This window comes from Hyperoodon ampullatus (genome assembly GCF_949752795.1).
Source record: "Hyperoodon ampullatus genome assembly, chromosome: 2".
Taxonomy (NCBI): domain Eukaryota; kingdom Metazoa; phylum Chordata; class Mammalia; order Artiodactyla; family Ziphiidae; genus Hyperoodon; species Hyperoodon ampullatus.
In genome coordinates, this window is record NC_136915.1 from 135,896,838 (window position 1) to 135,923,008 (window position 26,171).

The following is a 26,171-nucleotide window of genomic DNA, read 5'->3' on the forward strand; positions in this document are numbered from 1 at the left end:
CTAGTCTTTTCTTGTCATTCTGTAGACATGTTAACTCCATGGCAGATGTCCCAAGTTCACCCATTTACAAAATCCTGCCCGAGGACCCATTAGGCATTATGGGAAGGCAATTAATTTCAACAGCTTCCTCGCTTCTTTCCCTGCTGCACAGGGCTGCATGGTGTGTGTGTGGGGGGGGGTGCAGACCCTAGGGACGCGCCTTACGGTTCGGGTTGAGATCAATCATTCCCTCTTGGGCTCCATGACCAAAGATTTTATACGTTGACAAGTTTCTGATTTTTCCTGTTAAGACTCTCATACAGGGCTGATGTCAGACTCCCTCGGGAATTTTATTTTATTCATGGACGGTAAGTTTTCCTTGTCTTTTTATCCTTGGCTCATCCTGATCTCTCTGGAGACCCTCCTCTCCCAAAATATAACTGCAGTCCATTACTTGGATCAGCTTTCCACATCCTCTTTCCATAAAGGAACTTTAATGGCTAATGATGTTGAAAAAACACAGTTCTGCCTCAGTAGTTATCAAAACAAACACAGAGTTCCATTTCTGCTTAGTATGTAGAAAACTCAAGAGAATACTGCTCCCATGCTAACAAGAAAAAGATAATCTACAACAGTGTTCCTTTTCCTGAGCCTAGACAGCTGATGTCACAGGGCAACCAAGTGAACTGATTCAACGGTGCCCTGGTGTGTGTTTAACAACTGATTCTCAGTGGGGGAGGATAGGTGCTGATTTGAAGCATTTTCCAATTTCTGTGGTGTAAATACTCCATTTCAAGCTACCAGTGTCATGTTGCTGAACTTGGAACTGGGAAGAGATGTGCAACCATACCTTAAGAGCTGGTATGAGCCAGCTTCAGCCCATCACTGACTGAATTCCAAAGAGTGACAAGATGGTCTGAAGAAAGACAGGACATATGAACCACTTCACCTTTGGCAGAGCACAGTGGGGAAGAGGGCAGCTGCTAAGAAAGTGGGTAGGAAGAAAAAAGCTACACTTTTAACAAGTTCTTAAAGGGCAATTATGGGCTTGCATGACAGTTCAGAATCCCTGGGATTCCCGGACACTCCTTTACTTCACAGTCATGAGGGCTTTTCCAAAGGTCTCCACTGGGAGCCCTGGAAAGACTGGACGCAAGGCAGAAGACCTGAGAGACCCCGATGGTGGTGCAGACATGAAAACTCACTCTCTTCTCAGAGCCATGTTGTATATGAAGCTAAAGCCTGAAGCCAGTGAGAGGGGCAAAGGTCAACTGCCAGGGGGGAGTCAGAAGCAGCAAAACTGTGTGCCCTAAGGGAGGAGCATTAACCCCTCACCCCATCCCTCCCCACCACAGGACTTACATCCAGTAAAAAGAGCAGTCTGGGCAAAGGGGAAAGGGCATGAAGCCTGTTCAGCCCAAGATCCTGCACTGATGTAAGCAGATGTTTGCCACCACTGCAGAGAAGCAGGGAACTCTTTCCCACCAAGACCCCTCGTAGAACAAGGCAGAGGCTGGCCACCATGGAGGGTGGTGCAGGAGCCCTGAGAAAGCGCCAGCTCCAAAGCCCAGGACGGACAGAACCTGCCTGCATCTGAGCTGGACCAGGAGGAGGACAACTGCCCCACATCAAGCCTTAGGGGAGGAGCGAGCAGGAGCAGCCTGCTGCTGGGGGAGGGGCCGGAGCGTGGGAGAGGCTCTCCCTCGGCACAGGGGTGCAGGGCACGGTGAAAGCTGAGAGGGGAGCAGGACACTGAGACAAGGCCCTCCAGCACTGGGCCCCACAGTGGGCCACTGTCTGCTGGAGGAACTGGCAGTTTGTGGTAAATAGAAGGCAACGACGGTAACAACCAAATCCTCACTAGATTCACAACTGCCACGCTAGTGGCCTGACAGAAGAGGCGTCCAGGCCAACTACTTACTCAGGCACTACATTCAACTGACAATTACAAAAAACACAGAAAAGCAAGAAAAAGACATTAAAACCATGAGGTATCATTTTGACTATCAAGTCACTGGAGAAAAGGAGAATTTACAGAAATATTTACAGAATTTACAGAAACAGGCTAATGGAGTATAAATTATTGTGTGTGTATTTCACCGGGGAGGGGAGAAGATGGGAGTGGCAACACACAGCAAATTTTAAACTGGGTACAGCTTTTGAACAAATAAGTTTTCCTTTCCAAATTTATCCTAAGGAAATGCCTAGGCAACTATGCTATCAACTATGCATATGGATGCTCTTGGCATTATTGTATATAATAACAGAAAACAACAAATCAATATGCCCATTAAAAGGAAACTGGGTTAATTATATACCCATACAATGTAACACTATGCAACCATTAAAAAGGATGCTATACACACCTTAAAGGTTACTTATAATTACACAGAAAAGGTATTTTTACAATGTAAAGATTTAGCAGACCTACACCTTGACCAAGTGATTACATTTAGTATCACCAAAAATGGGACAAACTGACACCCTGGGCCTCTTGAGGAGATGCAGGGGGAAGTACACAATATCCTCTATGTAGAATTCTTACTAAAATAATGTTTAAATCTTTGGTCCCCGAACTCTGATGCTCACTCAATCACCTATTTGTTTTTTAAAAATACCTGTAATTGGTCCCCATCCCCAAACACCATGATTTAATTGATACTGGGGTATGATCAGGGCATTCAGATTTTTAAAAGCTCCCCAAGGGGATTCTAATATGTAGCAAAGTTTGGGAACACTGATCTAAATAATAAGAAAACAGCCAAATCCAGATGTGGGACATTCTACAGGAAACTGGACTGGACTCTTCAAAAAATATCAGTATCACAGCAAGAAACAAAGGAAGAGAATTATTCTAGATCAGCGTTTCTTAACCCTGGCACTACTGCCATTTTAAGCCAGGTAATTCTTTGTTGTAAGGGCTGTCCTGTGCACTGTAGGACGTCTAGCAGCACCCAGGCCTTGACCCGCTTGAACCACTAGACCACTAGAATAACCCTCCAACTGTACCAACCAAAAATGTCTCCAGATATTTCCAAATGTCCCTTGGGGAGCAAAACTGCTCCTGCTTGAGAACTGCTAAAATAGACTAAAGAAACATGTCACGCAAGTGCAATGTAGGATTCTTAACTAAATCCTGGATTGGGGTGGGGGGGTGGTGAGAAACAGCTGTAATAGTCATTTTGGGAACAACTAGGAAAATTTGCATACAGACTAAATATTAGATGGTATTACTGCAGTAATGTCAAGTGGTATGTTAATGGTGTTGTGGTTAGATAAAAGAATGTTGTTTTTAAGCTCTACAGGCTGAAAGATTTAGGAGTTAAGTGTCATGAAGCCTCCCATAATCTACTCTCAAATGGTTCAAGAAGAAAAAATAAGAGATGTGAGTGGAAAGAGAGAAGGAGAGACAGAGAATGTGGGTGCATGAGAATGTGGCAAAATGCTAACAGCTGGTGAAGCCTAAGTGGAAGGAGTTAGAGATGTTCACTGGGATAGTCTTACAATGTCTTTTGAAATGAAATCTTCCCAAATAAAAAGTTGGAGCGGGGGCAGGATATAGTAGAACTATATATATATATTAACTTAAAAATACATCCATAACATACAAGTATATACCAAAATGCTAACTTATTTAAGCTTTTTTTCAATAAGCACATGAAACATTCAAGATAAAAGAAAAAAAATCCAAATGCGTACACTGTGATCCCAATGTTGGTGTCCTTTTTAAAATGCCTGTGTCTGTGTGTGTGTGCACGTGCACATGTTTTTTACATCAAAGAGACAGGAAAGAAATACACCAAAATGGGTATTTATATCAGTAAGATGATAGGTGATCCCATTTTTTTAACCTAGATTTTCTAGGTTCTCTACAATAATTGTGTAATACTCTTATAATGAGAGTATTTTTAAAGCAAAATAAAACAACAAAACCAATTCCAATAGGTATTATATTTAAAACCCAAGAAAATCTCTCTTAGTACCAATTAGTGCACAGTAGAGACTAGGCATCTCCTGGAAATAAGAGCACGTGACCAGAACCTCTTCAGAGGGGCAGTTAGTAACAATTCCCATGACCTTCTGCACCTCTTCCCCTGCCTTCCTCCTCTCCTGTATGTGCTTTGGGTCTTCGGTGACCCCTACAAATATGGCGTAACACTGTGACAGGACCTAAAACTAAGGACATTCCCGATGTCTATGTTACCTGACAACTGTTAAAGATAAATGAGGCAACCACAACTGACTTGCAAGGCTGGCTCCTGCATACAGTCTATAAAGACGAGGTCTGTTACTTCTATAACTGGGGTTCTCCCTGAGGCAGGGAGCACTCAGAAACACCCCACTAGCGTTTCCCACCTCCAGAAATCCTACCTCCAGAGTTTCTGATTGCCCCCTGCTTAAGAATCCTTCCTGTGCTAACCCACTGATAATGCTCAGAGAAAGAACTGTGAACTGTCCTCCCCTCAGGAGGGCCATCATGACCAAATGCCCATCCCATCCTAAGATTCTACTGGTTTCATCTCCCCAAAGAAAACAAATCCTCAGGATGAAAGTTTTTTGCTAGCTCACAAATGAACTGCAATATGTCTAACACGGCCTACTTCCATAGAGAATATAAATACAGAATTTTAAAGCTGGATACTAAAGTGTAAAATACATGTACTTTTCCCAAGGTCAAATGAAAAAATCAAATCACAAAGACACTGCAGATCAAAATACCCATCATCACCTTGGTGACCTCTCAAGCAAAAAAAATCTATAGCTGGGAACCTTGAGATAATTGGCAGTTGCAGATTATCTCCATTCAACTTAAACACCCACTAACCTGGTCCAGGGTACAAAGCTAATGGCACGTGTTCGGTTTGTCTTTATAGTGACTTTGGGGACAAAACAGTTTGGTCAATAAATGAACAGTGTAAGACAGAAGACTGTCCTGCCTACTTAAGAGAAAGGGCTCCTTTGACATCATGCCCTCTCCTTGAAAAGCTGCTACTTGAGAGCAGTCTTCATCCCAGCTTAGTTCACAGACAATCACGCTGGGAAGTTTTCCAATCCATCCACTTCATTTAAAGGACTTGCTTTGATGTATCAAGCTTTTGGAAAACTAAGGGCTCTTTAGACCTGCTGAGTGCAAACTCCCCCAAAATACCATTTCCAACATGAATGAAAACAACAACTCACTGGAACAAAGCAAATGATGATGCCAGCAAGAAGCAAACCCTGAAGCCCTTAAATACTCACCTCTAAGCCCCTCACCTTTTGCTTCTCCTAAACTTCAAGGAGCCCCTTAGTCCTGGTTCTCCTTGGTGCAGAAGTGTGTGTGCACTGCCTCAGGACAAATGAGAGCTTTCTGAACACTGACCCTGTACTCAACTTCCATCTCCACAGACCACACAGTCCCCAGTGTTTCATCTGTGCTTCTACGACAGGTTCCTCCCTTTCCTGTATTCAGTTGAGAGCTGCTCAACTCTGTAATATCCTTCTTGAGGGGTATACCCACAGCTACAGGAGGTACCCTAAGTATGGACCCACTCCAGATCTATATACAGGTTATGCTGTAGTCACTCATTCGTTTCTACCACCTTTTCCAACAATGCCCATTTTGAAAGAAATCCAACCAACCAATCAAGAAAAGTCTGTCCAGCCCCCCAAACTCTGGCTTGTCTGCAGGAGGTGAAGCAAGGGAGGACCTTATAACACAGCAAAGCCCACCATGCACTTGGAAGCAGACCCTCCAGAGAGGACACTTGAAACCTGGCCCTACTTTACCTTTTGTAGAAATGGAAGTGCTCTGTGAGGAGCAGGAACTGCTTCTCTCCTTGAAGGAAGAAGTGTCTGGCCCTGGAGACACCAGACTTCTGGGTGTACTCGCAGATATGAGTGAAGTTCAGTTCCTCCTTCTTGAAGTAATTTCGGAGACGCACAAAGTCAAAGTAGGAGGGGACATAGATAAGCGTGTGAGACATGACTGCATCACGATACTGAGGCAAAATCTTGTTGACGAAAAAGTTAAACCTGATTTGGAAAGGCAAAGGGCAGAGTCAGTGGTCTAGAGGTGAGCCATAGTGTCACTGCCAACTGCATGACCCTGGGCAAGTCACAATCTCCTTCTACCTCCCCTAAGAGGCCAATTTGGCCTACCTCATTGCAAAGAGATTATATAGGGATAAAACTTGTTAAGCACATCAAAAAGTAAGTGCCAACACTATTCATCATAAAGAATAGATGTGGAGACTTCCGGGTAAGATGGCGGAAGAGTAAGACGCGGAGATCACCTTCCTCCTCACGGATACACCAGAAATACAGCTACACGTGGAACAACTCCTACAGAACACCTACTGAACGCTGGCAGAAGACCCCAGACCTCCCAAAAGGCAAGAAACTCCCCACATACCTGGGTAGGGCAAAGCGGAGAGATTCCCGCACAGAGGATCGGTGCCGAGCGGCACTCACCAGCCCGAGAGGCTTGTCTGCTCGCCCGCCGGGGCGGGCGGCGCTGGAAGCTGAGGCTCGGGCTTCGGTCAGAGCGCAGGGAGAGGACTGGGGCTGGCGGCGAGAACTCAGCCTGAAGGGGGCTAATGTGCCACAGCTAGCCGGGAGGGAGTCCGGGAAAACTCTGGAGCTGCCGAAGAGGCAAGAGACTTGTTCTTCCCTCTTGGTTTCCTGCTGCGCGAGGAGAGGGGATTAAGAGCGCTGCTTAAAGGGGCTCCACAGACGGGCGCGAGTCGCGACTGAAAGCGCGGAGCCCAGTGACGGGCGTGGGACGCTGGGGCTGCTGCTGCCGCCGCCAAGAAGCCCGTGTGCGAGCGCAGGTCACTGTCCACACCGCCCTTCCGGGAGCCTGAGCAGCCCGCCACTGCCGGGGTCCCGGGATCCAGGGGCGGCTTCCCTGGGAGAACGCACGGCGCGCCTCGGGCTGGTGCAACGTCACGCCGACCTCTGCCGCTGCAGGCTCGCCCCGCACTCCGTGCCCCTCCCTCCCGCCCGGCCTGAGTGAGCCAGAGTTCCCGAAGAGGCTGCTCCTTTAACCCTTTCCTGTCTGAGCGAAGAACAGACGCCCTCCGGCGACCTACACGCAGAGGCGGGGCCAAATCCAAAGCTGAGACCCGGGAGCTGTGAGAACAAAGAAGAGAAAGGGAAACCTCTCCCAGCAGCCTCAGAAGCAGCGGATTAAAGCTCCACAATCAACTTGATGTACCCTGCATCTGTGGAATACATGAATAGACAACAAATCATCCCAAATTGAGGAGCCAGGAGTCAGTACTGTGCCTCTGAGGTGGGAGAGCCAACTTCAGGACACTGGTCCACAAGAGACCTCCCAGCTCCACATAATATCAAACGGCGAAAATCTTCCAGAGATCTCCATCTCAACACCAGCACCCAGCTTCACTCAACGACCAGCAAGCTACAGTGCTGGACACCCTATGCCAAACAACTAGCAAGACAGGAACACAACGCCACCCATTAGCAGAGAGGTGGCCTAAAATCATAAAAAGTCTGCAGACACCCCAAAACACACCACCAGACGTGGACCTGCCCACCAGAAAGACAAGATCCAGCCTCATCCACCAGAACACAGGCACTAGTCCCCTCGACCAGGAAACCTACACAACCCACTAAACCAACCTTAGCCACTGGGGACAGACACCAAAAACAACAGGAACTACGAACCTGCAGCCGGCAAAAAGGAGACCCCAAACACAGTAACATAAGCAAAATGAGAAGACAGAAAAACACACAGCAGGAGAAGGAGCAAGATAAAAACCCACCAGACCTAACAAATGAAGAGGTAATAGGCAGTCTATCTGAAAAAGAATTCAGAATAATGATAGTAAAGATGATCCAAAATCTTGGAAATAGAATAGACAAAATGCAAGAAACAGTTAACAAGGACCTAGTAGAACTAAAGATGAATCAAGCATCGATTAAAAACACAATAAATGAAATGAAAAATACTCTAGATGGGATCAATAGCAGAATAACTGAGGCAGAAGAACGGATAAGTGAGGTGGAAGATAAAATAGTGGAAATAACTAATGCAGAGCAAAATAAAGAGAAAAGAATGAAAAGAACAGAGGACAATATCAGAGACCTCTGGGACAACATTAAACGCACCAACATTCGAATTATAGGGGTTCCAGAAGAAGAAGAGAAAAAGAAAGGGACTGAGAAAATATTTGAAGAGATTATAGTTGAAAACTTCCCTAATATGGGAAAGGAAATAGTTAATCAAGTCCAAGAAGCACAGAGAGTCCCATACAGAATAAATCCAAGGAGAAATACGCCAAGACACATATTAATCAAACTGTCAAAAATTAAACACAAAGAAATCATATTAAAAGCAGCAAGGCAAAAACAACAAATAACACACAAGGGAATCCCCATCAGGATAACAGCTGATCTCTCAGCAGAAACTCTACAAGCCAGAAGGGAGTGGCAGGACATAATTAAAGTGATGAAGGAGAGAAACCTGCAACCAAGATTACTCTACCCAGCAAGGATCTCATTCAGATTTGATGGAGAAATTAAAACGTTTACAGACAAGCAAAAGCTGAGAGAGTTCAGCACCACCAAACCAGCTTTACAACAAATGCTAAAGGAACTTCTCTAGGCAAGAAACACAACAGAAGGAAAAGACCTACAATAACGAACCCAAAACAATTAAGAAAATGGGAATAGGAACATACATATCGATAATTACCTTAAATGTAAATGGACTAAACGCTCCCACCAAAAGACACAGATTGGCTGAATGGATACAAAAACAAGACCCATATATATGCTGTCTACAAGAGACCCACTTCAGACCTAGAGACACATACAGACTGAAAGTAAGGGGATGGAAAAAGATATTCCATGCAAATGGAAACCAAAAGAAAGCTGGAGTAGCAATTCTCATATCAGACAAAATAGACTTTAAAATAAAGACTACTAGAAGAGACAAAGAAGGACACTACATAATGATCAAGGGATCGATCCAAGAAGAAGATATAACAATTGTAAATATTTATGCACCCAACATAGGAGCACCTCAATACATAAGGCAAACACTAACAGCCATAAAAGGAGAAATCGACAGTAACACAATCATAGTAGGGGACTTTAACACCCCACTTTCACCAATGGACAGATCATCCAAAATGAAAATAAATAAGGAAACACAAGCTTTAAATGATACATTAAACAAGATGGACTTAATTGATATTTATAGGACATTCCATCCAAAAACAACAGAATACACATTTTTCTCAAGTGCTCATGGAACATTCTCCAGGATAGATCATATCTTGGGTCACAAATCAAGCCTTGGTAAATTTAAGAAAATTGAAATTGTATCAAGTATCTTTTCCGACCACAATGCTATGAGACTAGATATCAATTACAGGAAAAGAGCTATAAAAAATACAAACACATGGAGGCTAAACAATACATTACTTAATAACGAAGTGATCACTGAAGAAATCAAAGAGGAAATAAAAAAATACCTAGAAACAAATGACAGTGGAGACACGACGACCCAAAACCTATGGGATGCAGCAAAAGCAGTTCTAAGAGGGAAGTTTATAGCAATACAATCCCACCTTAAGAAACAGGAAATATCTCGACTAAACAACCTAACCTTGCACCTAAAGCAATTAGAGAAAGAAGAACAAAAACATCCCAAAGTTAGCAGAAGGAAAGAAATCATAAAAATCAGATCAGAAATAAATGAAAAAGAAATGAAGGAAACAATAGCAAAGATCAATAAAACTAAAAGCTGGTTCTTTGAGAAGATAAACAAAATTGATAAACCATTAGCCAGACTCATCAAGAAAAAAAGGGAGAAGACTCAAATCAATAGAATTAGAAATGAAAAAGGAGAAGTAACAACTGACACTGCAGAAATACAAAAGATCGTGAGAGATTACTATAAGCAACTCTATGCCAATAAAATGGACAACCTGGAAGAAATGGACAAATTCTTAGAAATGCACAACCTGCCAAGACTGAATCAGGAAGAAATAGAACATATGAACAGACCAATCACAAGCACTGAAATTGAAACTGTGATAAAAAATCTTCCAACAAACAAAAGCCCAGGACCAGATGGCTTCACAGGCGAATTCTATCAAGCATTTAGAGAAGAGCTAACGCCTATCCTTCTCAAACTCTTCCAAAATATAGCAGAGGGAGGAACACTCCCAAACTCATTCTACGAGGCCACCATCACCTTGATACCAAAACCAGACAAGGATGTCACAAAGAAAGAAAACTACAGGCCAATATCACTGATGAACATAGATGCAAAAATCCTCAACAAAATACTAGCAAACAGAATCCAACAGCACATTAAAAGGATCATACACCATGATCAAGTGGGGTTTATCCCAGGAATGCAAGGATTCTTCAATATACGCAAATCAATCAACGTGATACACCATATTAACAAATTGAAGGAGAAAAACCATATGATCATCTCAATAGATGCAGAGAAAGCTTTCGACAAAATTCAACACCCATTCATGATAAAAACCCTGCAGAAAGTAGGCATAGAGGGAACTTTCCTCAACATAATAAAGGCCATATATGACAAACCCACAGCCAGCATCGTCCTCAATGGTGAAAAACTGAAACCATTTCCACTAAGATCAGGAACAAGACAAGGTTGCCCACTCTCACCACTCTTATTCAACATAGTTTTGGAAGTTTTAGCCACAGCAATCAGAGAAGAAAAGCAAATAAAAGGAATCCAAATTGGAAAAGAAGAAGTAAAGCTGTCACTGTTTGCAGATGACATGATACTATACATAGAGAATCCTAAAGATGCTACCAGAAAACTACTAGAGCTAATCAATGAATTTGGTAAAGTTGCAGGATACAAAATTAATGCACAGAAATCTCTGGCATTCCTATATACTAATGATGAAAAATCTGAAAGTGAAATCAAGGAAACACTCCCATTTACCATTGCAACAAAAAGAATAAAATATCTAGGAATAAACCTACCTAAGGAGACAAAAGACCTGTATGCAGAAAATTATAAGACACTGATGAAAGAAATTAAAGATGATACAAATAGATGGAGAGATGTACCATGTTCTTGGATTGGAAGAATCAACATTGTGAAAATGACTCTACTACCCAAAGCAATCTACAGATTCAATGCAATCCCTATCAAAATACCACTGGCATTTTTCACAGAACTAGAACAAAAAATTTCACAATTTGTATGGAAACACAAAAGACCCCGAATAGCCAAAGCAATCTTGAGAACGAAAAATGGAGCTGGAGGAATCAGGCCCCCTGACTTCAGACTATACTACAAAGCTGCAGTAATCAAGACAGTATGGTACTGGCACAGAAACAGAAAGATAGATCAATGGAACAGGATAGAAAGCCCAGAGATAAACCCACGGACATATGGTCACCTTATCTTTGATAAAGGAGGCAGGAATGTACAGTGGAGAAAGGACAGTCTCTTCAATAAGTGGTGTTGGGAAAACTGGACAGGGACATGTAAAAGTATGAGATTCGATCACTCCCTAACACCATACACAAAAATAAGCTCAAAATGGATTAAAGACCTAAATGTAAGGCCAGACACTATCAAACTCTTAGAGGACAACATAGGCAGAACACTCTATGACATAAATCACAGCAAGATCCTTTTTGACCCACCTCCTAGAGAAATGGAAATAAAGAGAAAAATAAACACATGGGACCTAATGAAACTTAAAAGCTTTTGCACAGCAAAGGAAACCATAAACAAGACCAAAAGACAACCCTCAGAATGGGAGAAAATATTTGCAAATGAAGCAACTGACAAAGGATTAATCTCCAAAATTTATAAGCAGCTCATGCAGCTCAATAACAAAAAGCTAACAACCCAATCCAAAAATGGGCAGAAGACCTAAATAGACATTTCTCCACAGAAGATATACAGACTGCCAACAAACACATGAAAGGATGCTCAACATCTTTACTAATTAGAGAAATGCAAATCAAAACTACAATGAGATATCATCTCACACCAGTCAGAATGGCCATCATCAAAAAATCTAGAAACAATAAATGCTGGAGAGGGTGTGGAAAAAAGGGAACACTCTTGCACTGCTGGTGGGAATGTGAATTGGTACAGCCACTATGGAGAACGGTATGGAGGTTCCTTAAAAAACTACAAATAGAACTACCATATGACCCTGCAATCCCACTACTGGGCATATACCCTGAGAAAACCATAATTCAAAAAGAGACATGTACCAAAATGTTCATAGCAGCCCTATTTACAATAGCCCGGAGATGGAAACAACCTAAGTGTCCATCATCGGATGAATGGGTAAAGAAGATGTGGCACATACATACAATGGAATATTACTCAGCCATAAAAAGAAATGAAATTGAACTATTTGTAATGAGGTGGATGGACCTAGAGTCTGTCATACAGAGTGAAGTAAGTCAGAAAGAGAAAGACAAATACTGTATGCTGACACATATATATGGAATTTAAGAAAAAAAAAGGTCATGAAGAACATAGGGGTAAGACAGGAATAAAGACACAGACCTACTAGAGAATGGACTTGAGGATATGGGGAGGGGGAAGGGTAAGCTGTGAAAAAGTGAAAGAGCGGCATGGACATATATACACTACCAAACGTAAGGTAGATAGCTAGTGGGAAGCAGCCGCATAGCACAGGGAGATCAGCTCGGTGCTTTGTGACCGCCTGGAGGGGTGGGATAGGGAGGGTGGGAGGGAGACGCAAAAGGGAGGGGATATGGGAACATATGTATACATATAACTGATTAAATTTGTGATAAAAAAAAAAAAAAAAAAAAAAAAAAAAAAAAGAATAGATGTGATGCTTGTATATCCCAGAGAATTATTCTAGGAAGTACGTAACTGTATCATTCATTCATTCAGTTGTCAATCAGTCAGTCAACAAATAATTACTGAACACCTACCATGTGTTAAGCACCATTCTGCTACCATGGGTCCCCTGACTAAACACAATGAGAAGACAGGGGGAAATTACAGAGAGAATTAGAAAAACAGTTGTTGCCCTGAAGGGCTTAGAATTAAGTTGTTGACATGAGGCATTAAAAAATTAATGTAATTTTAAAATGCCACAGTCGAGGGGAAAGTACCCTTGATTTACTAACCCTGACACTATTGGAACTAGGACAACACACCATTTCTCTGGCCTTCAGTGTCCTCCTCTGTCAATGGCATGATTGGATTCAATTATCTCATTTCATTTCATAAATGGTAACTAAGAAAGCCAACACGGAATACAATTCTAAATTTGAACGCCCAAGTAAAATCCCTCTCTGTGACCCCCCAGGGATCCAATGGGACAGGGGAGGGTACCTGGCATCAATCACTGAAGCTAGGTTTTCAGGTTCCATCCTCTGGAAGACATGTGGGAGCTGCACCAGGACATGACTGATGCAGCCTGTCATCGGGACATTCCTCACAGCCACCTGCCAGGAGTCAGTGAGAACATTAGGAAGTGAGCTATCCCCATTGTTGACCAAATGCTGTCCTCTCCTTCTGCCTCATGACCCAAACAATACACAATACTTCATGAAAATTCAGAGAAAGAAGGAGAGAACCCACCTGGCCTTGCACATTGACGCAGTACTTGTTGAACACAGAGTTGATCTGGGCATCCTGCAGGACCCCAAACAGCAGCGTCTGACGATAGTACCTGGACCAATTATTGGGGTTCCACATGCGCACTCGAGAAAAGTCCACCCCATGTGAGTCCAAGGGCAGTAGGTTCATGTGGTTCATCAAATGCTTTGAGCAGAAATAATACTCCATTAATACTTATTGAACACTTAACCTGTTGGGCGTTGCTAACCTTTCTATAAGCCCATCATCTTATTTAACCCCATGAAGTAGATACTATCATCTCCCAAATTACAACAAGAAAACAGGCTCAGATGGGTGAGTGACTTGCCCATAGTCAAGCGAACAAGAAGAAAAGCTCAAACTGGCCACCTTGTGGATCTTTCAAAAAGGATCAAGATGCTACCTATACAGAATATTTCTTTTAAAGGAAATTCTGAAATGCCACTCTGGTCACTCTATAAGCCACTCAGTTCCAGACTTGGACAAGAAGGGAAATGACATGGAAAACAGAGCTGCTGTCCTTCCATGACTTGGTTCCCAAAACGTTAGAAAATTCCCTGAGTGACTACATGTGCCTTTTGCTCAAAATAAAGATGACTCAACCATCGACGTGCCTTTCCTATTTTAATCATATTTTTACCTTGTAATGTATATTGAAGGGTCACAAGTACTATAAGTTTATTCCCTACTTTATAAATAAGTACTCCCCTTTATCTGTCCCAAACTTACTCCAAGTCCTGGGGTTGTAGAAAAGGTAAATTCTCACATGCCTTATAAAAATAAACCTATAGTTCTGTGATGAGGATTGTTCCAAAGCACAATCCTAAACCCCAAAACATTGCAGAGTATGTTGAGAGGGAGAAAAAAAATCATAGTACAAATTACAGTAGGGGGACAAAAACATCTTACGTTTCTCTGTAAAACATCACAAATTAAGAAATCATGAGCAATGTTTTCCATCTCCACTGAAGACCAAACAAAAGAGAACGAGCATAAATAGGAGGAACTATTTTAGATAAAAACATTCCTGGTGAGGAGGGATTTCAATCAACCAACCAACCAACCAACCAACCAACCAACCACACTAAACTGGTCTATTACTAGAAGCAACTTTTAAGGGGAAGAAATCTTTTCTGGAGATTTGAAAATGTTGACAAGAATTTTTATCTTTCTGGATACTTTACTGACCAACTTGTGGGTAGAAGAGGGGACAACATTTCCCGTTTTCAAATTGGAAAATGTGGAATATTTCCATTTCCAAGCTGAGTTTTAATCTGGACTTTAATAACCATTTCAGACTCAAACCACTGAGCTTCTTGTCTCTAAATGTTAATGACCAGCATTACCAAGACATGCTCCCAGTTCTGCATCAGGTAAATGTCAGCTTGATCAATGACGAGAAGCTCAATAGAAGACAGAAAGTCAAAATCTCTCTTCTTCTCTCCTTCTCCACCAATGATGGTCCTCAAGCCCAGAGGGGAGGCAGTGAGGATGTCTGACGAATAGAAGGGGGCATAAAGTCGGATGCTTCTCTGCAGTATTGCTACCCCTATACACAAAACAGCCAAGCACACATCAGTTCATGAGTCACCACCAAGCCATTAGCTTCCACCCTCTCAAACTGCAGCCTCCCCTTGTACCTTCCACATCTTCCCCTTTGCATGTAATTGTGCTCAAACTGCTTTAATTATTAAAATCATCATCGTCATCATCATCATCCCTCCTTTGCATCTACGGTCCCTTCTAGCTCCCACCCTCTTCTTTTCCTTCACTGGCAAACCTTCCAAAAAATTATCTCTACTTTAAAATCTCCCACTCACTCCTTAATGTACTGCAATCTCCCTCTGAGTCTCAGGACACCACTGAAATGACTCTTGCCAAGGTCACCAACAGCTCTCAGTTACCAATTCAATGGCACTTTAGTGTTTCTTGTCACGAATGCATAAGCACACCCTCCTTGAAATGTTCTTTTCCTTACTGGTGGTTTCTATCACTTTAACACTTACTTCTATTACTGACCTGGTCCTTATCTATTTTTCCATATTCAAAGAGCTCTTCAACAAATCCCTGGATTCACCCACAAGTTCTCTTTCACTCTACATAAAGCTTTGGATAAATATATTCACTAATTATGGCTTTAACATTATCATCACAAAAATTTATATTTCCTGCCCACATCTCTTTCCTAAGCAACAAGTAGCAGTCTGTAAAGAGCCCAGATCATATGTGAAGGAGATTCACTTGCTAATCTTAAAGCATCTACCAGAGGGGCAGAAGTTGGCTGGGACTCTCTCTGGGGACAGAATGCTGGCAGATGCCATTTTTACAAATTCCCTCTACCTTGATGGCACTGGTGGGTGCCACTTTTTTGCACTCTCACTCTAAGTTGCTAACAGTGGTGGTGGGTGAGTACCCCCTACCCCACGGCCCTGCACTGCCTGTGTGCAGCACTGACAAACATGGACAACGAGCAGCCACGCCTACCCCATCTCATGCCACTCGCGGGACACGACCTGAGGCAACAATCGCATGTAGCCCACACAGGGGACACTCCTTGAGCACCAGGCTCAGGCAGATGGGGGTGGGACTGCATTTCTAGACTCCATGGGAGTGAAACAAACAGTTTATAAGACGACCAAGAACTAGGAAAAAGTTAAAAATACAGTTCATCTCCCACACAGGGCCACTCCTTCAAGACGGGGCAGTAACTGTTTTGCATAATACACAGAAACAAACACGGAGAGTCAAGCAAAATGAGGAAGCAGAGGAACATGTTCCAAATGAAGGAAGAAGATAAAACCCCAGAAAAAATATTTAATGAAACAGATGTAAGTGATTTATCTGATAAAGAATTCAAAGTCATAGTCCTAAAGATGCTCACCAAACTTGGGAGATGAATGAACGAACACAGTGAGAAACTCAAGAAAGAGACAGAATATAAGAAAGTTCTAAACAGAACTCACACAGCTGAAGATTATAATAATTGAACTGAAAAATACACTAGAGGGAATCAACAGCAGACTAGATGGTAGAAAAGAACAGATCAGTGACCTGGCAGACAAGGCAGTAGAAATCACCCCAACAGAACAGCAAAGAGAAAAAATATTTTTAAAATATGAGGACAGTTTAAGGGAACTGTGGGACAACATCAAGTGTACTATCATCGGTGTTAAGGGGTCGCAGAAGAAGAGAGAGAAAGGGGCACTAACATCCACATTATAGGGGTCCCAGAAGGAGGACAGAGAAAGAAAGGGGCAGAAAACTTATCTGAAGAAATAATGGCTAAAAATGTCCCTAACCTGGTGAAGGAAACAGACATTCAGGTCCAGCAAGAACCAAGAGTCCCAAACAAAATGAACCCAAGGAGATTCATACCAAGACACATTATAATTAATATGTTAAAAGTCAAAGGTAAAGAGGGAATCTTAAGCAGCAAGAGAAAAACAACTAATTACAGACAAGGGAATCCCCATAAGAATATCAGCTGATTTTTCATCAGAAACTTTGTGGTCCAGAAGGAGATGGCATGATATGTTCAAATATGCTGAAAGGAAAAAACTTCCAACAAAGAAGGAAGGAAATAATAGAAGTCAGATGAGAAATACTGAATAAATGAAATGGAGACAAAAAAAAAAGATCAATGAAACTAAGAGCTGGTTCTGTGAAAAGATAAACAAAATTAACAAACCTTTAGTCAGACTCAAGAAAAAAAGAGAAGGGGCCCAAATAAAATCAGAAATGAAAGAGAAGCTATAACTGACACTATAGAAATACAAAGTATCATAAGAGACTACTACAAACAATTATACACCAACAAGTCAGATAACCTAGAAGAAATACATAAATTCCTAGAAACACACAATCTTCTAAAACTGAATCATGAAGAAACAGAAAATGTGAATAGATCAATTACTAGTAATGTGATTGAATCAGTAATCAAAAAGCTCCCCCAAAACAAAAGACCAGGACCAGAGAGCTTCATGATAAATTCTACGAAATACTTAAAGAAGATTTAATACCTATCCTTCTCAAACATATTTCAAAAAACTGAAGAGGCGGAAACACTTCCAAACTCATTTTATGAGGCCAGCATAACCCTGATACTGAAACACCACAAAAAAAGAAATGTACAGGCTACTATGCCTGATAAACACAGATGCAAAAATCCTTGACAAATTATTAGCAAACTGAATCCAACAATACATTAAAAGGACCATACACTATAATCAAGTAGAATTTATTCCAGGGATGCAAGGATGGGTTGACAAAGTGGGTATAGAGGGAACGTATCTCAACATAACAAAGGCATATACGATAAACCCACAGCTAACATCATATTCAGTGGTGAAAAGCTGAAAGCATTTCCTCTAAAATCAGGAACAAGACAAGGATGCACACTTCTGCCACTTTTATTCAACATAGTATTGGAAATCCTAGCCACAGCAACTAGGCAAGAAAAAGAAATAAAAGATAACCAAATTGGAAAGGAGGAAGTAAAACTGACTATTTGCAGATGACATGATACTTTATGGAGAAAACCCTAAAGACTCCACCGAAAAACTGTCAGAACTAATAAATAAATTTAGTAATGTTGCAGGATACAAAGTTAACAAAAATCTGTTGTGTTTATATACATTAATAATGAACTATTAGAAAGAGAAATTAAGAAAACAATCCATTTACAATAGCATCAAAAAGAATAAACTACCTAGAAAAAAATCTAACCAAGAAGGTAAAAAACTTGTACTTGGAAAACTACAAGGTATTGATGAAAGAAATTAAAGATGACAGAAGCATGAAAAAATACACCATGCTCATAGATTGGAAGACTTAGTACTGTTAAAATGTCCATACTGGACACCAAGGGGGGAAAGTGGGGGTGGGGGTGGGGGTGTGATGAATTGGGAGATTGGGACTGACATGTATATACTAATATGTATTAAATGGATAACTAATAAGAACCTGCTGTATAAAGAAAGAAAGAAAATTCAAAAACAAAGTCCATACTACCCAAAGAAATCTACAGATTTAATGCAATCCTTATCAAAATACCCATGACATTTTTCATAAAACTAGAATAATCCTAAAATTTGTACAGAGTTGCAAAGGATCCTGAATAGCCAAACTGATTATGAGAAAGAAGAACAAAGCTGAAGGTATAACACTCCCTGATTTTAAACTACACTACAAGTCTACAGTAATCAAAATTGTACGGTAATAGCACAAAAACAGACACAGATCAACAGAACAGAGAGCCCAGAAAGAAATCCATATTTATATGGTCAATTAATCTATGACAAAGGAGACAAGAATATACAATGCAGAAAAGACAGTCTCATCAACAAATGGTGATGGGAAAACTAGACAGCTACATGCAAAAGAATGAAACTGGACCACTAGCTTACACCATCTACAAAAATCAACTCAAAATGGATTAAAGACTTGAACATAAGACCTGAAAACCACAGAACTCCCAGAAGAAAACATAGGCAGTAACTTCCCTGACAACAGTCTTAGCAATATTTTTTTGGATCTGACTCCACAGGCAAGGGCAATGAAACCAAAAATAAACAAATGGGACTACATCAAACTAAAAAGCTTGTGCACAGCGATGGAAACCATCAATGAAACAAAAAGGCAATCTACTGAATGGGAGAGGATATTTGCAAATCTAGTAAGGGGTTAAGATCCAAAATATATAAAGAACTCATGTAACTCATTATCAAAAAACCCCAAACAGGGCTTCCCTGGTGGCGCAGTGGTTAAGAGTCCGCCTGCCGATGCAGGGGATATGGGTTCGTGCCCTGGTCCGGAAAGATCCCACGTGCCGTGGAGCGGCTAGGCCCGTGAGCCATGGCCGCTGAGCCTGCGCGTCCGGAGCCTGCGCTCCGCAATGGGAGAGGCCACAACAGTGACAGGCCCACGTACAGCAAAAAAAAAAAAAAAAAAAAAAAGAGGACCTGAATAGACATTTTTCCAAAGAAGTCGTACTGATAGCCAACAGTCAAATGTAGAGATGCTCAACATCACTCATCATCAGGAAAATGCAAATCAAAATCACAATGAGAAATCAAAACTACAATGAGGTACCATCTCACACTGGTCAGAATGGCCATCATTAAAAAGTCTACAAATAACAAATGCTGGAGAGGGTGTGGAGAGAAGGGAACCCTCCTACACTGTTGGTGGGAATGTAAGTTGGTGCAGTCACTATGGAAAGCAGTATGGAGTTTCCTTGGAAAACTAAAAATATAATTACCATATGATCCAGCAATCCCACTCCTGGGCATATATCTGGACAAAACTATAATTCAAAAAGATACATGCACCCCTATGTTCATAGCAGCACTATTCACAATAGCCAAGACGTGGAAACAACCTAAATGTCCATTGACAGATGAATGGATAAAGATGTGATACATATATACAATGGAATACTACTCAGTCATAAACATGAACAAAATAATGCCATTTGGCAGCAACATGGATGCAACTACAGATTATCATACTAAGAGGAGTCTGTCAGAAAGAGAAAGACAAATACCATATGATATCACGTATATATGAAATCTAAAATATGGCACAAATGAACCTATCTACAAAACAGAAACAGACTCACAGACCTGTGGTTGCCAAGGTCAGGGGTGGGGAAAGGGATGGATTGAGAGTCTGGGGTTAGTTGATGCAAACTATTACCTTTAGAATGGGTAAACAACAAGGTCCTACTGTATAGCACAGGGAACTATATCCAATCTCCTGGGATATGCCATAATGCAAAAGAATATAAAAAAGGATGTATATATGTGTATAACTGAGTCACTGCCGTACAGCAGAAATGAGCACAACATTGTAAATCAACTATACCTACTCCAATTAAAAAAAAAAAAAAGAAGAATGTATCAGGTGGCTAGTAAGTGCTGTGATCAAAATGAAATAATATAAAATGATAGGCTGTGATTTTGGAGTTATAAATTCTTACAGCCACCATGTATTATAAGTTGCTATTAACCAAAGCACAGAGAGAAAAAAAACCACAATGAGATATCACCTCAAACCTGTCAGAATAGGTCTTATCCAAAAGACAAGAAATAACAAATGCTGGCAAAGATGTGGAGAAAAGGGAACCCGTGTGCATTGTTAGTGGAAATGTAAATTGGTGCGGCCACTATGGAAAACAGTATGGATGTTCTTCAAAAATTAAAAATAGAATCACCATACAATTGAGCAATTCAACTTCTGGGTGTTTATCCAAAGAAAAAAACCCACTAATTCAAAAAGATATATGCACTCCTACGTTCAATGCAACATTTATAATAGCCAAAATATGGAATATGGAAGCAGCCTAAGTGTCCACAGATGATGAATGGATAAAGATGTGGTGTGTACACACACACACACACACACACACACACACACACACACACAATGGAATATTACTGAGCCATAAATGAATGAAATCTTGCCACCTGCGACAACAAGGATAGACCTTGAGGGTATCACAGTAAGTGAAATAAGTCAGACAAAGACAAATATCAACAGCATGTGATTTCACTTATATGTGGAATCTAAAAAACAAAAAACCAGACGGATACAGAGAACAGACTGGTGGTTGCCAGCAGGGAGGGCAGGGTTGGAGGGTGGGCAAAATGGATGGGGGAGATCAGGAGGTATAAAACTTCCAGTTATAAAGTGAACAGGTCACAGGGATCCAATGTATGCCATGGGGAATACAGTCAATAATACTGCATTAACTTTGTATGGTGACAAACGGTAACTTTACTTATTGTTGTGATAAGTTTGTAAGGTATATAGACATTGAATCACTATGTTGTACACCTGAAACTAATATGTCAATTATATATCAATTAAACAAAAGACTGATTTATCAGCTCCTTGTTGGCCGCCTGCATATGTTTAAAACTAACCATAAGCTCTAATCCCCTTGCACTGCACACTCCAGCCATGCTAAAGCCTCTGAATCCTAAGTCATGCCGGTTTATTCACCCTGATGCCTCCACACTTGCCGTTTCCTGTCTGAAACTTTTTCTTCCACTCTCATCGCTCCACTTTGTACCTGGCTAAATCTGACTCAGGTTTCAACTTAGTATGGATGGTACCTCCAACAGAAGGCCTTCCCTAACAGTCCTGAGCCCATTTTGAGTAAGGATATTTGCTTTAAATACTTTAACTAGAACACCCACTATCCTCTAACCGTAACACATCTCATCCCATACTGTCTGATTTGTCTTAAGGCTGGACTTGCTTAACAGTAACTTTTAATTCCATATCTCCAGCTTAACAGTGCCTGGCACATAGTAGATGCTTAATAAGTGGTAAATGGGCATACGTGACTAATAAATATTTTCCAGGAACTTTTTCAATGAACAAGCAACCAAGTACATGGGAGCTGAATGACAAACAAGCAAAAATGTGCAAAGCTGGGGGGGAGTCAGTAAGTCCAGAGTGGAGATAATTCAGGTGTGGGCACTCCACATGGCAGGCAGGAGGGAAGTCCATTACGTACAGATGCTCTAGTTTATTCATCTTCCCCAGGCTGACCCACCCAGCCCCATCACCTCCAACTCCCCGAAGAAGCCCTGTAGCATTGACTGTGAGCTACCAGCTATAGGCATGCTGAGACATTTGTTATAAACATGCAGGTGCCTTTCATACATGCCTTCACAGACACTCCATCCCATTAGCCAAGTATGTACCCCATTAGCCAAGGCAAGACTCTCCCCTGGCAGACGAGTGGTCTCAAATGCGTCCTGGTTCTGCTAGGAGGCTGAGACAGTGACCCTCTGAAAGAATGCCTAATTCCAGGCTTCTAGCTTCCAGCTATGTGCACCTCACACCTCAGGTCCCTCAGGGTCTCAGTTTTGACAAGGAGGAATTACCAGTCCTGAAGTGGTCATCGATGTTGCCGACAAATACAGCTTCATAATCCTCAGGCCTCTTCAGGTTGGGTGGTCTCTCCTTGGGATCTGAGCCATACTCTCCATTAAACCTCTTTTTGTTGCTTACAGTTATTTTCTTCTTGCTGTCGCCCTCAAGAAGACTGATGAAGAGCTGTACCACCCGCAAAGCAGCTTCCCGGAATGGCACCACTATCAGCACCTGTGGAGGGAGTGATGGGCAGCCTTGGAGGGGCACGGGGAAGGAAGGACAGCTCGAGGTGAGCCTGCTGGGGACCTAAGGAGCCCTCCGTTCCACAGCCCCTGGCCAAGGACCACATCCGTGTCACCCCCTTTACACAGGACCTGACTCAGTACTGAAGGCTGAGCATCTTTCCGACCCACAGCACCATGTCCTATGGACTTCAATCTCATGGCTCCTTGGGGTGGGGGGCGCAATTCTTAAGCAGAATGTAGAAATTTTTTTTGCGGTACGTGGGCCTCTCACTGTTGTGGCCTCTCCCACTGCGGAGCACAGGCTCCGGACGCGCAGGCTCAGCGGCCATGGCTCACGGTCCCAGCCGCTCCGCGGCATGTGGGATCTTCCCGGACCGGGGCACGAACCCGTGTCCCCTGCATCGGCAGGCGGACTCTCAACCACTGCGCCACCAGGGAAGCCCAGAAATACTTTTTGAGGTAAGTCAATGCCGTTAACAGAGGTGTCCATTAGCAAAAACCCAAGGGCATAAACACACAAAGCTCTTTGAGGACAAGAAATTTTACTCATTTCTGTCTCCCACAGAACTTAGTTCAGTATTTTGATCCGTAAGACCCAAGGAATATGCTGAACAAATGAATTAGATGTATTAAGTAGAGAATAAAGTTAGTAAGGAAAGGACTAAAGCATCATTACTTTTCTAGTACATTTCCTAGTACATTTTTCAGAAATGATGATAAAGGATTTCTGAAATAAGATGATATTTCAATGGGAAATATAGGATTCAGTTTTCCAAACATTTCCAAAAGTGCTTAATTTTAACTGTTGAGGAAAAAAAACAGAAGATGCTTAACAAATGATTACCTTCTAACTACTCTTGTGTAAACAATACAATCAATGGATATAACCCCAGTCAGATCAGGCAATTCACCAAATTCTGAATGTGATTCATGGGTAATCTACCTCATATTCTATTTTGCAATTCTAAATGGAAACAGATAATCTTATTATCCTGATGTTCAAGATTCTGAGATAGTTTCTCAGAAAGGCAACCAGCACAGCCAGAGGGGTGTAGTGATTCAGTTTGGTACAGTGCAGGGATGATGGATCAGTTTTGAAGAGGACCAAGTTACTGTCCCGGCTGTCACACTAAGTGTCTAGGCTTTGGTTTCCCCAACTATCAAACAAGAGGGTTGGACTAAGAAATCTCTAAGAGCCATATCAGTATCAAAATCCTAAAATCCTATTAAGCCCAATGAGAAGAATCTAAGAAGATGAGGCTTCTTCAATATAGACACAGAGGCTAAGGGGTAAGGGGGTATGGGTGGCACAGTATCTAGCTCCAGCACATCATGAAAAATGTAGACAGAATTAAACGATGTAAGCTCCCAATCCACTGGAGCTTAGGCTTATGAGCCACATAAATGTAATCATCACTTTAAGCAGTAATAAGGATACAATGCAAAAACAGGGATTTTGTTTTCCAAGGTTTACATATTTATGTGGCTTAGTGAAGAGAATCCTTGGTTCTAGTCCTGTCTCTGCTACTTTTTCCCTGGTTCTCTTTAGCAAGGTCCTCTACGAATCTGGGTCTCTGTCCACAGGTGTAATATGTAGGGATTGAATAAAAGGCTCCTTAAGGTCCCATCCAGCTCTGACAATCACAAAGAAGAGATTTATAGTGGAGTGTTACTTATGTAGGATCAGGGTTTAGCTTTAAGGAGAGAATTATCATGGAGGTACCTCCTACTCCAGTTTCCAGTTAGATCTGCTATTAGAGACAGTCCACTGAGCTGTCTGCAGCACTGCTGTGACATTACCTGGCCCATCTAATATGCTCATTCTTGGACTCATTCATTATTCCAATCATTAAAACATCTGAGAACCTGCTAAGTGCCAGGACCCATATGTTAGAGCCTTACAGCCTCCTTGAGGGCAAAGTTCTGCTGCTGCCACTCACCTTGGGCCTCGTTAGCCCTTGGTCCCTGAAGTCATCATCATCACCCAACCCAAGTTTCTGGCTTCGGCATCTGCTGTTGTTGGCAAGCACCTGGGCATTGGCTTTGAGAACGTGATTTATCACATGCAGGCAGTACACGTGGCGAATCTCTTCCCCTTTCTTCAGGGCAGTCCTTTCTGGGTAGAACAGGTCCCGGTAAGAATTCATAATTAAGAAGAGCTCTTTCTGGAGGGGTGTGAAGGGGCTACTTGAATTTGGGGGACCAGAGAGGAACTGGCTGTTGGTCTTGATCCAGGTGGATTCCAGAGGCTTCTGGAGATGAAGTGACTTTAAGTCAATGTCCTTTGGGGGTTTAAAGGTTTCCAACTGTTAAAACCTGGATGAAAAGACAAGCTGGCCCAGGATGGGCCACTGTGGGAGAAATGATCAAGAACTAAGTTAGAAATGAATTATAGTACCTTACATTCATATAGTGCTTTATAATTTACCAAGGCCTTTCACAACTTACAGATCCTCTCACTTTATCCTCACAACAACCTTACAAGCTAAACACTATAATGCTCTTCTTGCAGTTTAGGAAATGCTGAGGTTCAGAGCTTATAGGATTCAGACAAACAGAGGCGAACAGAGCTAAGGGTTAGAGCCCAAGGTTTCTGACTTTAGAAACCTTGTGAGCTCTTCACTAGATCAGTGGGTCACAAACTGTCCTGTGGACCACACTGTAGGAAGTCAAAATTTACTCTAGACAAAAGAAAAGGGGGCCCAACGGTCAAATAACTTCGGTAACCACCACAAAACCTAATCCCCCTCAGGGAGAGTCACATGCAGATCGGACACTAAAGGTTCTGCTGAGTCCTGTAACAAGGACTCCGTTCCACTTCGTTTGACCCAGAGTTTTCCAAATTTACTTGGACGTGGAACAAGGTTTTTGTTGTTGTTTTGGATTTTTTTTTTTTTTTGGAGACATATATTAGAATCAAAAAGAATAGTATTTTGTGGAATACCAGTTTGGGAATTTTTGCACTGTAACAAACTGCTGATCTTAGCAATAAAGAAAGGATGACCTCTGCAATAAAAAAGAATTAACTATTGATATATGCCAACAACTGGGATGAATCTCCAAGGAATTATGCTGCGTGAAAAAAGCCAACCTGTATGATTTTATTTATATAACGCTTTTGAAATAACAAAATTATAGAAATGGAGAACAGATTAGTGGTTACCAAGGGTTAGGAATGGGGGAAGGGAGGTGGGTGTGGTTATAAAATGGCACCAGGGAAGAGGAGGGATCTTTATGGTGCTGGAAATGCTCTGTATGTTGACTGTGGTGGTGGCCAGGGCAACCTACACGTGATAAAACAGTAGGGAACTAAATAACACAAAGGAGCAGGAGCAAAAGTGAGGAAATCTGAATAAGACAGGTAGGTTGTATCAGTGGAAATTTCCTACTTGTGATATTGTACTACAGTTGTGTAAGATGCTACCACTGGGGGAAACCGGGCAAAAGGC

At 41.8% G+C, this 26,171-nt stretch overlaps 1 pseudogene across 1 annotated transcript in view; it reads right to left on the reverse strand.

The window, feature by feature from the left end:
* Positions 1-26,171, reverse strand: part of LOC307067344 (U3 small nucleolar RNA-associated protein 25 homolog) — a 35,383-nt pseudogene that overhangs the window by 1,628 nt on the left and 7,584 nt on the right. Inside the window, exons 6-11 of the transcript in view lie at positions 24,663-25,073; positions 22,489-22,708; positions 14,938-15,140; positions 13,574-13,756; positions 13,325-13,437; positions 5,749-5,994 (exon numbers count right to left, since the gene is read on the reverse strand). The product of the transcript in view is annotated as a U3 small nucleolar RNA-associated protein 25 homolog (transcript). The remainder of the gene's footprint in view (positions 1-5,748; positions 5,995-13,324; positions 13,438-13,573; positions 13,757-14,937; positions 15,141-22,488; positions 22,709-24,662; positions 25,074-26,171) is intronic.